Source organism: Thamnophis sirtalis, unplaced genomic scaffold (assembly GCF_051295495.1).
Source record: "Thamnophis sirtalis isolate CommonGarterSnake01/CBP01778 unplaced genomic scaffold, rThaSir2_p1.2 scaffold_8, whole genome shotgun sequence".
NCBI lineage: Eukaryota > Metazoa > Chordata > Lepidosauria > Squamata > Natricidae > Thamnophis > Thamnophis sirtalis.
In genome coordinates, this window is record NW_028261388.1 from 12,444,683 (window position 1) to 12,459,435 (window position 14,753).

The following is a 14,753-nucleotide window of genomic DNA, read 5'->3' on the forward strand; positions in this document are numbered from 1 at the left end:
ATTTTGTGAAGCCTAGGTCAGAACAGCAATATTTCAGAGAGGGAAAGAAACGAGCTTCCACTGTTCTATCTTTTGGCAGTTTTGCAACAGCAAAACATCTCCTATACCACCTAGCCAAGATAAATAGAATTATGGAAATTAAAATTCAACTCATACGGAGAAGATCAAGTGAAGAAAACCACTGAATTACATTCCTGCCTGAGATGATTTTTGGAGCAAGATACTGCTCTTGTTTGAAGCACTGCAAAAAAACCTGCACACCAGTGATTGCCAATTGCATTCTTGTTGTCTGCAGTAACTTGAGCTGCTTCGTTTTAAAGGCCAAAAGAACTTTCTCCTCTATGATAAAGATCCTGTAGGAAGCAAGATTGTCAAATACACCAAAATAAAAATACCCACAATGAAGAAAGGAATGGCTGGTGAAGGTGACAGACTTTGAAGGGATGGCAAGATTGACTTGCTTGATCAGGGAAAAGAAAACAAGTACATTTGTCAGAGTCTGGTAACCTTTTATGGACTTTTTGCTGGAAAAAAAAGGAGATTTATGGATTTGATTATTGGAAAGGGTAGAATATAGAAAGAAGAGAGCCATGATATAATTATACAGAGAAAAAATAAAGTAGAAATGCATTTAAAACCGCTGTAAAGAAGATTGGAAGCCATTCTTTTATTTGTATATAATAAATTGTATATAAATAAAATTTATATTGTTTTTACTCTGTAAAAGTTCCTTTAATAAAAGATAATTTAAAAGATAAAAATCCTGTTGGAAAAGAAGCAATGTCCAAATATTCAAAATCCTTCTCAACTTCTAGAATTGGAAGGAACTTTGCAGGCCTTAAAATCCACACCCTGCTTATTGTAAGAATTTACTTCGAATCATGCCAGGTACCTGCGCTTTAAATAGCTCAGGTGGCACAATCTCATTTCAACATCCACTGAGAGTCCTTAGAGCATAGTAGTTAAAATCTGGGACTAGGATCTGAAGATCCAGATTGAAGTCCATATTCTGGCTTGAAAGTTCACGGGTGATTCTGAGCAACTTATTTTCTGTTAGCTAAAGTTACTTCACAGGGTGGTATTTGTGGGGAAAATGTACGCTTTGCCTTGAGTGAGTGCGTGAGTGAGTGAGTGAGTGAGTGAGTGAGTGAGTGAGGGAGGAAGGAAGGAAAGAAGGAAGGAAGGAAGGAAGGAAGGAAGGAAGGAAGGAAGGAAGGAAGGAAGGAAGGAAGGAAGGAAGGAGGCAGCGAAATGTTAGCAGACCTGAGGAGCTTCCAAGATTATTAAAAGTTATATTGTTGGTTTGAGCTCTGAGCTTGGCGATTTGGTTGCAAATGTTTTGTCCCCATTTGAGATGTCTCGAGGAGCCGAGGTGGCGCAGTGGTTAGAGTGCAGTACTGCAGGCCACTTCAGCTGACTGCTATCTGCAGTTCGGCGGTTCAAATCTCACCGGCTCAAGGTTGACTCAGCCTTCCATCCTTCCGAGGTGGGTGAAATGAGGACCCAGACTGTGGGGGCGATATGCTGACTCTGTAAACCGCTTAGAGAGGGCTGAAAGCCCTATGAAGCGGTATATAAGTCTAACTGCTATTGCTATTGCTAACCAAATTGCCAAGCTCAGAGCTCAAACCAGTGGTGGGTTACAACCAATGAGCTCTGGTACGGGCCTACCGGTGCCTGCTGGGAGCACCAGGTACCGTTCTGGTATGGTGTTTCCAGCAGGCTCTGGTACGCCCGCCCATGCTCCTTACCGGTATTTGAAGTTTTTGGGGCTTCCGCGCAGGGAGTGTACAGTGCCTGCGTGACGCTCTGCCGAGCAGCTGGGGCATCACAGAGTGTCGTGGGTGATAAGTATGCATGCGTGTGATGCGTGTGCGTGCATGCAAAATGCACGGGGTCACGTGGTGGACGCCCAGCCCCGTTGCACCGTCACCAATTGCAACGGGATCCGGAACCCACCACTGGCTCAAACCAACAAGAGAACTACCAACCTGAGCTATTAATATTCAAAGACATTCCAATTAGTAAAAGTTCCAAAAGTCCTTAGAAAAGAAAGAAAAACAATCACAAGGACAATGGGTGGCTGAAACACCTTCCATAAGAAGTACGGAGAACTGCATCTTCAGTAGACGCATACCGGTATATATAAAACCCAAACTGGGCAATGTTGGTATAAAATGGGATAGATCCAGTTAGGGTTTCCTGTCTGAAATACTGAAGATTGAAAAGCTTTTATCGTATATCTTTATTTACCAAGCAACAGCTTCAAGCAAATATTATCATTTGGGTTTTCAGACTTTGGGAGATCACTACCAAAGTATTGATCAGGTTCCACAAATATGAAGGTGACTAAAATAGGCTGGCTGTTCAGTCTCAAAGGACAAGCAGTTCATTTCTGTTTCTTCAGTTGCATGAGTGTGGGTGAGAGGCACAATTAGATCTCTCCACCGCGCCCCAGAAGGCTTGTTTCTAGTTAGCTGACCAGAAGATTTGAACATGATTGCTGTTGTTGGCCCAGCCCTTCCTTCAATGATGCAGCTATGTCATTGTTTTAGGAACTATCCCAAAGGTGCTTCTTCAAGAGTCAACTCTTCATCTTTGTTTTTCCTTTAAGATGTTTGGCTTCTCATCCAAGATGCTTTTCTCTTTCTTTCTTTCTTTCTTTCTTTCTTTCTTTCTTTCTTTCTTTCTTTCTTTCTTTCTTTCCTTTCTTTCCTTCCTTCCTTTCTTTCTTTCTCTTTCTTTCTTTCTTTCTCTTTCTTTCTTTCTTTCTTTCTCTTTCTTTCTTTCTTTCTCTTTCTTTCTTTCTTTCTTTCTTTCCTTCCTTCCTTCCTCTTTCATTTCCTTTCTCTTTTCTCTTTTCTTTTCTTCTAAATACTTATATGATTCTTAATCATCCTGGTTATGGTTGTCGCAAAGGTGCTTTTTCAAGAGACAACTCTTGAACTTTGTTTTTCCTTTAAGATATCTGTCTGTCTTTCCTTCCTTCCTTCCTTCCTTCCTTCCTTCCTTCCTTCCATCCATCCTTCCTTCCTTTCTTCTTCCTTCCTTCCTCTTTCCTTTCTTTTCTTCTAAATATCTATGATTCTTAATCATCCAGGTCATGGTTGTCCCAAAGGTGCTTTTTTCAAGAGGCAACTGGACTTTCTTTGTTTTTTCCTTGAAGACATTTTGCTTCTCATCCAAGAAGCTTCTTCAGTTCTGACTGAAGAAGTTTCTTGGATGAGAAGCCAAATATCTTCAAGGAAGAACAAAGAAAGTCTAGTTGCCTCTTGCCTCTTTGGGGCAACCATGACCTGGATGACTGAGAATGTCCCTAGACAGCTCTAGGATGACTTGAAGTCCTGCTGCAAATATCTCATGTGGCCTATATTTTTATGGATGCATGGATCTGTTTTGATCTTGATTTTTAAGTAGAGACCATTATGGGCTCTTCAGACTTTGAAGCATTAATTCCAAGTTACTGATCAGGTTTTCAGCAGATGACTTAACCTGTCTGAAATATTGCTGTTCTGACCTAGGCTTCACAAAATCACAAAGCAGACTCCTTGTCCCGACAAAAAACCCTTTTCATTAAGCTAATGTGAATTCCTCTGATTCACCTCCAGAAAAGTCCCAGCAAACAGCCTTTCAAGGGTGAATTTACAACCACAGACCTTATCAGGCTTGGAGAGCTGCCAGGCCGATATCTTCCAAACGCAATGCTGAACAAGAAAATACTTGGCAAGGAGTCTCTGAGAGTCAGGAACAAATCTTCATACTAATTAAACAAACAAATTCTTTCCTGCAAACTCCATTCCCCTTTTGCTCCTCTTTATTCCCTATGGGAGGGGCCATTCACCGTCCACCTGTGCCTTTACTCTCGAGTCGGCCCTTGTTCCTTAACTGTTCCCTTCTCCTAGCAGCTCTGCACAAGTGCACATTGGGAACAGGCTCCAGCTGTTCTTCTGCCCCACTTATCTCTAACTCCGAGGGTAGCTGATAACTGTCAGACGGCCCTGGTCCCATCTCTGCCTCCAATGCAGAGCCCTCATCAGAGCCTTCCCAAGACTCCCGGACTGACCCATCTTCCTCCCCAACCTCCTCACTGTCTGAGTCTGCCACCAGCTCTGCTGGCTGCTTATGGGCCACAACAGATAGGACTAGAACTCACAGACTCCTGATTTCTAGACACCCTTAACCCTTACCCACTACAGCAAACTGTGCCTGGGTTACCTCTGCTGCAAGAAATTCATAAGAGAGAACAACTGGATCCCATCCTCCAATTTGACCACCGCAACACAGAAACACTTTTACCATGTTTGCTGAATATTTACAACTGATCTGTTTTAGACAATCACCCTATTTCATCATTCTCACATCCAGCACAGGAGAAAGAAAGAATTGAGTCATGATACATCATATTTTCAATTTCTACCTGCCACAAAATTGTTACAAGCTCCAGGGCTTTATCAGGTGGAAAGATAAAGGTGGAGGCTGAATTAATCTCAGACTTAGTTTCTCACATGATTCTTAATAATGACATGGCATTTGGCGGCACAGAAGTGATGTGCAATGGGATTAGTAAGTGAGGTAGGTGCATAATCAAAATTACAGACTCTTTTTGTGATGGAGTGTAGTAAGGAGCTGGGTTCCCATGATGGAATATTCCAGAGGCGGAATGGGACAACGTGCCATAGCCAACTCACCATGGCCAACTCGTCATAGGAAAACTTGCCACCATCCTGCCACAGTTAATTCACTGTAACTAACTCACCATGCAGTGGTGAGATTCAGCCAGTTCGCACCTATCCGGGAGAACCGGTTCTTAACTTCCTAAGAGGCTCAGAGAACTGGTTGTTGGAAGAAATCTTTTGGTTTTTATCTGCTTTATAGGGATAATCCTGTAAGGAAGGCAGGAAGGAAACATTCTGGTGTTGTTTCTAGCTTAATCTTTATTGCCCTGCTTACAGAAACTGCCTCTCCAGTTAACCCTGATTACATTGTAACAGCTAAGACGAAGTGCCCATCAATCTGAGTAATGTTGAGTTAGCCACGCCCACACGGTCACATGACCACTAAGCCCCGCATACCCACCTGGTCATTAGGACAGAGAACCGGTTGTTAAATTATTTGAATCCCACCACTGTCACCATGGGACAACTCACTAGAGGGCAATTCAACAATTCAATTTAATTATTTAGAATAATTAAACACATTTCATTTTGCCCCTCCTTTGGCATCCTTTCTTTAATGATTCTGTTCTATTCCATCATTTCTTCGATATTAGGGTAACTCTTGTCCTGCGACAAGTTGTCTCACGGTGAGTTAGCTGTGGCTAATTTGCCATAGTGAGTTGGCCATGTCGAGTTAGCTGTGGTGAGTGAGGTATAAGAGGCAACTAGTCAAGGTATTATGTGTGATGGAAAGAAGGTGAAGACATCCCCTTCCTAACAGTTCTCAGAGTATATTGTAAGTACAGATAGTAAAGTGCTCAGCCTGGTAAGATTTTGTTCATAGGTAACAGAATAAGAGAGTTGGAAGGGACCTTGGAGGTCTTCTAGTCCAACCCCCCTGCTCAAGCAGAAGCCCGTTTTGGATAAAAATCTTAGCTTGGAAAAATCATCATGCGTTATTTCTGGGTTTGGTCCCGACACTCTTTGACATGGAGGACTAGCAAGATAGACATGTGTCAGGATTGCCAAACTGCTATGCTGGAGTGTCAAATTTGTGGCCTGTAGACCGGATTTGTCACGCACTGGCCATGCCCACCCCGGTTTAGTGAAGGGGAAAAAAGTCACAATAGGTCACAATGATGATGTGACAACCCGAGTTTGACACCCCTTTGCTACACCATGGATTGCCTGTTGTCAGCCTGCCATACTCAAAATCCATATTACACATTGTGCTGTGAGAGCCTCCAGTGTTCCAAGGTCACACTATGAATACAGAACCATCCAGCCTCCAAAATGTTCAGACAATTTGTTAGCACCTAATTGGACACATGTTGATAACCGGGGTGAAGGTGGGAACGAGGGAAAAGTTAACCATATGCTTTAGGTGCAAAAATCTCAGATCCAGCTTTGCTTCTTCTTTGTTTGGTAAAGTGTACGTTCGTTGGTTCCACCACAAATGCGCGAACGACAAAAGCACGCCTGACTAAACCGCGGTGACAAAACCGCGCCGACAAAACCGCGCTGACGAAGGAGCGCTGAAGCGCGCCAACAACAGCGCGCCAACAAAAGCGCGCTGTAACCTAACCCTAAAAATAACCCTAACCCTAACCCTAACCCTAACCCTAACCCTAACCCTAACCCTAACCCTAACCCTAAACCTTACCTTACCTTAAATCGCGCTTCTGTCGGCGCGCTGTTGTCGGCGCGCTTTTGACATCGCGGTTTTAGCGCCGTGGTTTTGTCGGCGCGCTTTTGATGTTCACGCTTTTGTCGGGTCACGCGTTCGTTAACAATGCATCCCAAAGTCTTGATTTTCTTACTGGCCAAATTGGGATGGTTGACACATGGCCTTTTTGGCAATGGTGACATTGCGGATGAAGCTTATCGGTGAGACACTGTCCTCATGCACGTTTCTTACTCAGTGGCGGGAACACAAAACGACGAAATGAAAGGGAAGCTGCCGATAAGAATCAAGGAATCACTCACGTCAAACACAACAGCTTTTTAATGGAGGCAGGTCACACTGATAACTCGGTGACTTCTGCCGAGTCATCAGGGCACAAGTCACTGAGTTGTGACATTTTGAGCACTGGACCTTACATGTCTGACCTGAGCTGACCTTACCTGGCTCCATCAGGCACCATTTAATTAATTCTATTAAGCACTTATTTTCATCGTCACCTGCTCTGATGAGGAATAGAGTTGCCACTTAAGCTGACATCCTGGATTGCTTTCTTGGAAAAGCGCCCTGTGATTTGAGTAAGAATTTAGCCATCACAGCCAGGCTATAATTGTGTAAAACTAGGTGTACTGCTACCTCTGTGGGTTCCACCACAAAATCGCGGAGGACAAAATCGCGCTCGACGAAAGCGCGTATTTGACGTCATCACAGCGCGACGAAAACATCGCGCTGTGATCGAAAAATGTAAAAATAAAGCTAAAACCTTCCCCTAACCCCCCCAAACCTAACCCTAAACCTAACCCTAACCCTTAACCTAACCCTAAATCTAACCCTAAACCTAACCGTTAACGTAATGAAAAACCTAACGCTAACTCTTAACCTAACGCTAAACCTAACGCTAACGCTCTAAACCTGACCCTAACCCTTAACCTAACCCTAACCCTAACCCTTAACCTAACCCTTACCTTTATGTGAATCGGCTTGCTTTAATTTTAATTTTATTTCAATTTTTAATTTTTTTCGTCGCGCTGTGATGATGTCACATGCGCGCTTTCGTCGAGCGCGATTTTGTCCTCCGCGCTTTTGACGGGTCACGACCTCTGTGTGTGTGTGTGTGGGGATGTTGGCCACTGTTGTGGGTAAAATGCAACCGCAGTGCAACTTTCCCCACTGCCACTTCTCTGTGGCACCAACATATCCTGACTTGTGTTTGTTCTGTTGTGTCCCCATAGTGTTAGGCTGTCATCTCAGTCCACGCGTGAGGCACACTTCAATTAGCCTCAGCTGTAAAAAAGTAGTGGTTTCCCTCATAACCCAACAGCATGGAGCAGTGATGGAGAACCTTTTTCTTACGGTGTGCCAAAATTGTGCACACACACACGCTATAGTGCGCAGGTGTCCCCACGTAACTCCCCGCCCAACTGTGCATGATCACACACACACACCCCGCACATATGCGCATGAAACCTCATCAGTCTCCAGAGGCTTTCTTGAAGTCTGGGAGGGCGAAAATAGCCTCCCCACGTCTCCGGAAGCGAGAAACGGATTGTTTCCAAACTTCTGGTTGGGCCGTTGAGGCTGTTTTTCACCCTTTCCGGCCTTTGGAAGATTTCCTGAAGCCTGGGGAGGTGGAAAATGGCCTCCTCTGGCCCGCCAGAAATATAAAAAATCAGCCAGCCGGCACACGCATGCACGCCAGAGCTTATGGCTGATGTGCCACCAAAGGTTCGCCATCACGGCATAAAGCAGTGGTTCCCAAACTTGGCAACTTTAAGACTTGTGGACTTCAACTCCCAGAATTCTCCAGCCAGCAGAGCAGAGCTGGCTGGAGAATTCTGGGAGTTGAAGTCCACAAGTCTTAAAGTTGCCAAGTTTGGGAACCACTGGCATAGAGCAACAACCAAAAGTTGTGTGATGGTGATGATCTTATCCGTCAGTTGGGTCTGACTCTTGGTGATTCTATGAGCCAGGTCTCTCTCCACATCTTTCGATCTTGCCCTGCTTCTTTGACGTTTTCTATGCTCTGGCTGGAATCAGCTTTCATGGTGTCCAGCTGCCATGTTCTTTAATGGCCTGGTTTTCTTTTACTCCAGATTCTCCCAAGCACAGTTGTTTTCTCCAATGAATTCTTCCGCAGCACCTGGCCAAAATAAGTGAGATGCAGTTTCGTGATTTTGACTTCAAGGGACATATCTGGAGTTATATGCTCAAGTACTTGCTTGTTGGTCACCTTTGTTCTCCAGGGAACACGCAGGAACCTTCTCCAGCACCACAGCTCAAACGAGTCCATTTTCTTCCAGTCTTTAAGGTCCAACTTTTACATCTATAGATAGCTGCAAGGGAACATAATAGAGTGGATTAACCTACATTTGGTTGCCATGCTGATGTCCTTGCTTTCCCATGTTTAACTCATGTTCATAAAAGGCATGTAAAGTTTGTCATATTCGGCTCATGTTCATAAAAGAGGCGTGAAATTTGTCATGCTTTGAATTTATACTGGAGTTTAAGTTTAAGGAGGCACTTTAGATTGTTGGTGTGGACACATTTCCTCCTCCCAGGCCCTGCTACCTACTGGTCTACTCTGCTGTTATTGTCTTTGGAGTCCTCTGCTGCTCGTTGTACAAGAACAGTACAAATACGTATTTTTAATTATGGGGAGTCTCTGAATTTCTTTGGCAAGTCTGCTCTAATTGCATATAAATGTTTCCCTACTGCATGCATGCCTAACACCTGTTTTATATAAAACGATATGTAGATGTTGGAATGATGAAGTCAAAAGCTGTTAGTAAATGTGTACCACAACTGTGCAGTAACCCTAGAGCAGGGGCCATCAACCTTAAACACTCAAAGAGCCACTAAGGTCCTAACCGGAAGCCCACTGTTCAATTCTGGAGCCAAACCGGCAGTCTAGTTCCAACACCATAGTCTCTCCTCCTACCATGGCGTACTTTTTCCTCTACCTGTCCTAACCGAAAGCCCTATCAATTGTGGAGCCAACCAGAAAACCCGCCCTTTGCCATAGAGTCTCCTCCTGGCACACTGTGCTTCACCCACCCTCCCTAACCAGAAGCTCCTCTCAAAATTGTGGCACTGACCAGCGACAGGGAGCCGCAGCAGAGGGATGAAAGAGCCACATGCGGCTCCAGAGCTGCAGGCTGTCAACCTCTGCACTAGAATAATCAATGACAGAACTGTAAAATGCTTGGATTCTATAGTGGAAATAGAAGAATGATGGAAAGATGGGCCCAGTTCTCTCCCATCATCTATTCTCAAACAGAGCATGCAGGAATCTGAATGTCACGCGTATTCCCTAAATGCTGAAAGGAAAGGAAGGATATCATAAATAAGTATTGTTTGTGGCACAGCTCCCTGCGACTCCCTGTAATTTTTTTTTTTTAAATTAGCCAGGTCAAGACATATTTGGGTGTAGGAGGAGCAGTTTAGAAAGGCGTTTAGACATGAAAGATGTAAGAAAACCTGTTCCATGCCTACTCTAGTCCTGTGGTTACTGAATGGTTTTCCCACCGCACAGTGACAAATTGATAGGGGAAGATTAGCAAAGAAGGGAAAAATCATAAAATAAGGGAAAATCAACCAATTGTTTTGCTTATCACGCTCTGCCTATGCAAAGATAGTCAGGACAGCTGCATTCAGTAATAACTTGGTTAATATACAACGGAGGCAGAAGAGGGAACATTTGTGGGTGGAACAAATTTTATTCTGGCTTAATTTTCCGTGGATTCAAGTGTAGGTTGAGAGTACTTTAACTCAGTAATACGGAAAGAAGTTTTACAAATAAAAGAAGTTTTATCATGTATATCTATCTGTCAATCACCTACAGGTAGTCCTTCAATTAGGACAAACTCATTTAGTGATATGTGAATTCTTGACAGTGCTGAAAAAGGCGATTTGCATTTTTAAATACTTTTTAAAAATATTTATCTTTTTGTTTATGACTGTTGCAGCAGACTCAGTTCTGTTGAGGAAGTTGAGGAATACCTGTAATCAGATAATCAAAGGAGGGTATACCGTGTTTTTTGCATTATAAGACGCACTTCCCCCCACCAAAAAAGTGAGTGGAAATGTCTGTGCGTCTTATAGAGTGAATGTTGCCAAAGCGCCCCCCCCGCCACTGCTCCTTTGGCCATTTTTGGCCTCCGCGCATCCCGTTTTTGGCCTCTGTGCGCCCCATTTTCAGTCTCCACGCGTCCCGTGTTTGGCCCGTTCCTATTGTGCCGACAATTGGGCCAAAAACAGGGCACGCGGATGCCGAAAATGGGATGTGTGGGAGTGGCAATAGGCGGAAGTGATTGTTGCAGCCTGGAATAGCTAATCGGCTGTATTCTGGGAGGCCGATCCAACTGCCAATCAGCTGCTTGTGCTAAATCAGGCTGCAATAACGTGCTGACCTGGGTACCTGAGAGACCGCCTCCTGCCGATTACCTCCCATAGACCGATTAGATCTCACAGGTTAGGTCTTCTCCGGATTCCATCTGCCAGCCAATGTCGGCTGGCGACTCCCCGGAGAAGAGCCTTCTTTGTTGCAGCTCCAGCCCTCTGGAACGATCTCTCCGTGGAGATCCGGACCCTCACTACCCTCCTGGCCTTCCGCAAAGCAGTTAAGTCCTGGCTGCTCCAGCAGGCTGGGGGGCTTTCGAAATATCCAGCCCCTCGGAAATTGTGACTGTTGTATATTTTAATATGTTGTTTTGTGTATTACCCCCCTCCCTTGTTTTATTGTAAGCCGCCCGGAGTCCTTCGGGAGTGGGCGGCATACAAGATCAATAAAACTAAACTAAACTAAACTAAACTGAAGCTGATCAGACTGTTTGCTGCAAGGACGCTGGTCAGATGACTACTAATGGATGCTGGAAGGCAGAGGCAGATTTTTTTCTTCTTTTCCACCCCAAAAGCTAGGTGCGCTTTATAGTCCGGAGCCAGGGGTGAAATCCTCCCGGTTCAGTCAATTCGACACGCATTTTTTTCCTACTGGGTCCTGTGGCCGTGGCTTGGTGGTGATGGGGGCATGTGACTGAGTGGGCGTTGCCACGAGTGACATCGAGTTGGCCATGCCCACTCAGTCACAGGACCCCACCACCAAGCCACCCCCACAGAACCGGTATTAAAAAATTTGAATTTCATCACTCTCCAGATCGTTTTATAGTGCAAAAAAATACAGTAGTTATTTATAATCCAGAAGTAATAAGCAGATGTATAATTTGAACTCATCCAGAAAATACTTTGCTTTTGGTATATCTCTACTTTTTAAATACTTTGTTTTCAGTGCAATAAAAGCATTGCATGAACTGGTCTTAGATAAGATTTCTGTTCCTTGGTTTAGAATCGCTGGAAGATGATTTACAATATCAATCTAACCCTATCCTGTCTATAGAACCTCGCCTCCCATTCTTCATGCGGGCACAAACTGGAAGCATTAATAATCTTTCTACGATGTTGTTGGTTTGAGCTCCAAGTTTGGTGATTTGATTGCAAATACTTCATCCCCATTCAAGGAGGCCTCTTCCGTGGATTGATCCAAAGCGTACTGGCGATGTCTCCTCGAATGGGGCTGAAACGTTTGCAACCAAATCGCCAAGCTCAGAGCTCAAACCAACAACATAACTACCAACCTGAGCTACTAATCTTCAAAGACATTTCAATCTTTCTATGAATTTGCTTGGTTCCCCTTGAAAGTCATGCGGGCTGGTGACAATCAATGCATTACTTCTAAAGAATCTGTGTCAGCCTCTGCGTTGCTGCTGCTTCGGCTGCCATTGAAACGGGGAGGGGGGGCATGGTATTTGGGAAGGGAATCATTATGTGCTGGAGGAAGATTCTAGACGCTGGCCTGACCATCTCATTGCGCATGCGGAGGAAGGGAGTTTCCCGCCAAGGTTAACTGTCCAGCATTCCATCCTGGTGATGTTTTTTGAAGATATCTCCCACCTGACTGTTGGGTGAATTATAATTGGACTATGGACTGGAGTGCCAAGGGGAGGGGATTGAACTATACATGATATTCTTTGCTTTCGCGCCTAATTAACCAGATTCAGCTTTGCTTCGCTACTATTCATTTGTAATTAGTAAAAGTACACTTAATTTCAAACAAATGGAGTTGAGTGGTTTCTTTCCTGATTATTAGATGAAGTAGCACCTGACAATCTGCTTCTCTTAAAAGATGAGAAAGGATGGGCTCTGTCCATTCATCTACCTGCCCCCCACAATGCATCATTTAATTCGTTCTGTCAACCCCCTTTTCTTTTTCTTTCTAAGATAAAACGCCAGATGCTGCACTTTCCTTCAACCCGAATGACAGATTATTTTTTGCTACTCTTTTCCGCATCCCCCCCCGCCCCAGTTGTGCAATATTTTCTTTAGAGCAGAGTTATCAAACTGCACACTGAATTCTGGGATGGTGCTACTATTGTTGTTGCTGTTAGTCACAAAGTTGTGTCTGACCTATTGCGACCCCATGGACAATGTTCCTCCAGACCTTCCTGTCTTCTACCATCCTCTGGGGTCCATTTAAGCTCACACCGACTGCTTCCGTGACTCCATCCAGCCACCTCATTCTCTGTCGTCCCCTTCTTCTTTTGCCCTCAATCATTCCCAGCATGAGGCTCTTCTCCAGTGAGTCCTTCCTTCTCATTAGGTGGCCAAAGTATTTGAGTTTCATCTTCAGGATCTGGCCTTCTCAAGAGCAGTCAGGGTTGATCTCCTCTAGGACTGACCGGTTTGATTGCCTTGCAGTCCAAGGGACTCACAGGAGTCTTCTCTAGCACCATAGTTCAAAGTCCTCAATTCTTTGGCGCTCAGCCTTCCTTATGGTCCAACTTTCACAGCCATACATTGCAACTGGGAAAACTATACTTGACTATACGCACTTTGGTTGGCAGGGTGATGTCTCTGGTTTTTAGTATGCTGCCTAGATTTGCCATAGCTTTCCTCCCCAGGAGTGAGCGTCTTTTAATTTCTTGGCTGTAGCCCCCAACGGCGGTGATTTTGGAGCCCAGGAAGTAGATACTATTAACAGTTCACAAACGTTTCACAGTTGTCTTCTCCAAGGTAGTGCCATTGTCTATTCTGGGTGAGGATAATAGGAGATGAAGTCTTAAGGATCTCAAGAACTTCAATTTCATAAAGGCTGCATTAAGATATACAGTATGGGGTTTTATTTTTAGTTTAGTCTTCTTCCCTTAACAATCATTTGTTTGGTGACTGAACGAAATTATAATGGTGCTGAAAAAAAGTGACTTTCGAACAATCCTTACTCTTAGGACTGTTGCAACACCCCTGCAGGCAATAGGATCATAATTCAGGGGCAACTGTCCCGCATTTATGATGGTTGCAGAGTCCCATGGTTGCCTGATCTTCGTTTGCAACCTTCTCAGCTGGTTTCCAGCAAGCAAAGTCAATGGGGAAGCCAGCAGGAAGTCCCATGATGGCATGCTTAACAACCTCAGATGATCTGCTTAAGGACCACACCCCAAACTGCCATCGCTAAGAGAGGTGGTCATGTGATGTTTTGCTTAACAACCCCTTTACTTGGTGACAGAGTTGCTGATCCCAATTAGGGTCATAGATTACCTGTATCTACTATTAGAGCCAAGTGCAGTGGCACAGTGGTTAAAGTGCAGTACTGCAGGCTACTTCAGCTGACTGCTAGCTGCAGTTCGGCAGATCGAATCCCACCAGGCTCAAGGTTGACTCAGCCTTCCATCCTTCCAAGGTCGGTAAAATGAGGACCCAAATTGTTGGGGGGGCAGTAGGCTAACTCTGTAAACCGCTTAGGGAGGGCTGTAAAGCACTGTAAAGCGGTATATAAGTGCTGTTGCTATTAATAGTGCCCAACGCAGAAGTTCTACAGAAGACTTCAACACACAATTGAACTTTCCACTGATTATGCTCCACCTCTGCCAAAACCTTATTGATTCTATTGCTGCCTGTAGATTATTTTCAGGGATCGGGAGAAATCTGTCATCAAAATCTCTTGTGAATTTAAGGCTTTATGTTCATAGGATCCATCGGGATAATAAAACCCCTCAAAGATCCATGGATTCATGTCTATGGAGATTCTTCCCCCCATCCAGGTCATAGTTGCCCCAAAGGTGCTTTTTCAAAGAGGCAACTGGACTTCTGGTTTTTCTTTTCCTTTTTTTTCCGTTGAAGTCTTCAGCTCAGAGCTGAAGAAGCTTCTTGGATGAGAAGCGTCTTCAAAGAAAAAAAAACCCCAAGAAAGTCCCAGTTGCCTCTTCAAAAAAGCATCTTGGGAACAGCCATGGATTTGATTTTCTTTGGTGCCCCTTTCCTCAGCTCTTTCTGTTTTGAGGAGGTTTATTTACGATTTGTTTAACCGTGATTAATTACAAAATGTAAATGGCTGGGGGTTGTTCAGGCCATCTCCTCCACCATCAGCT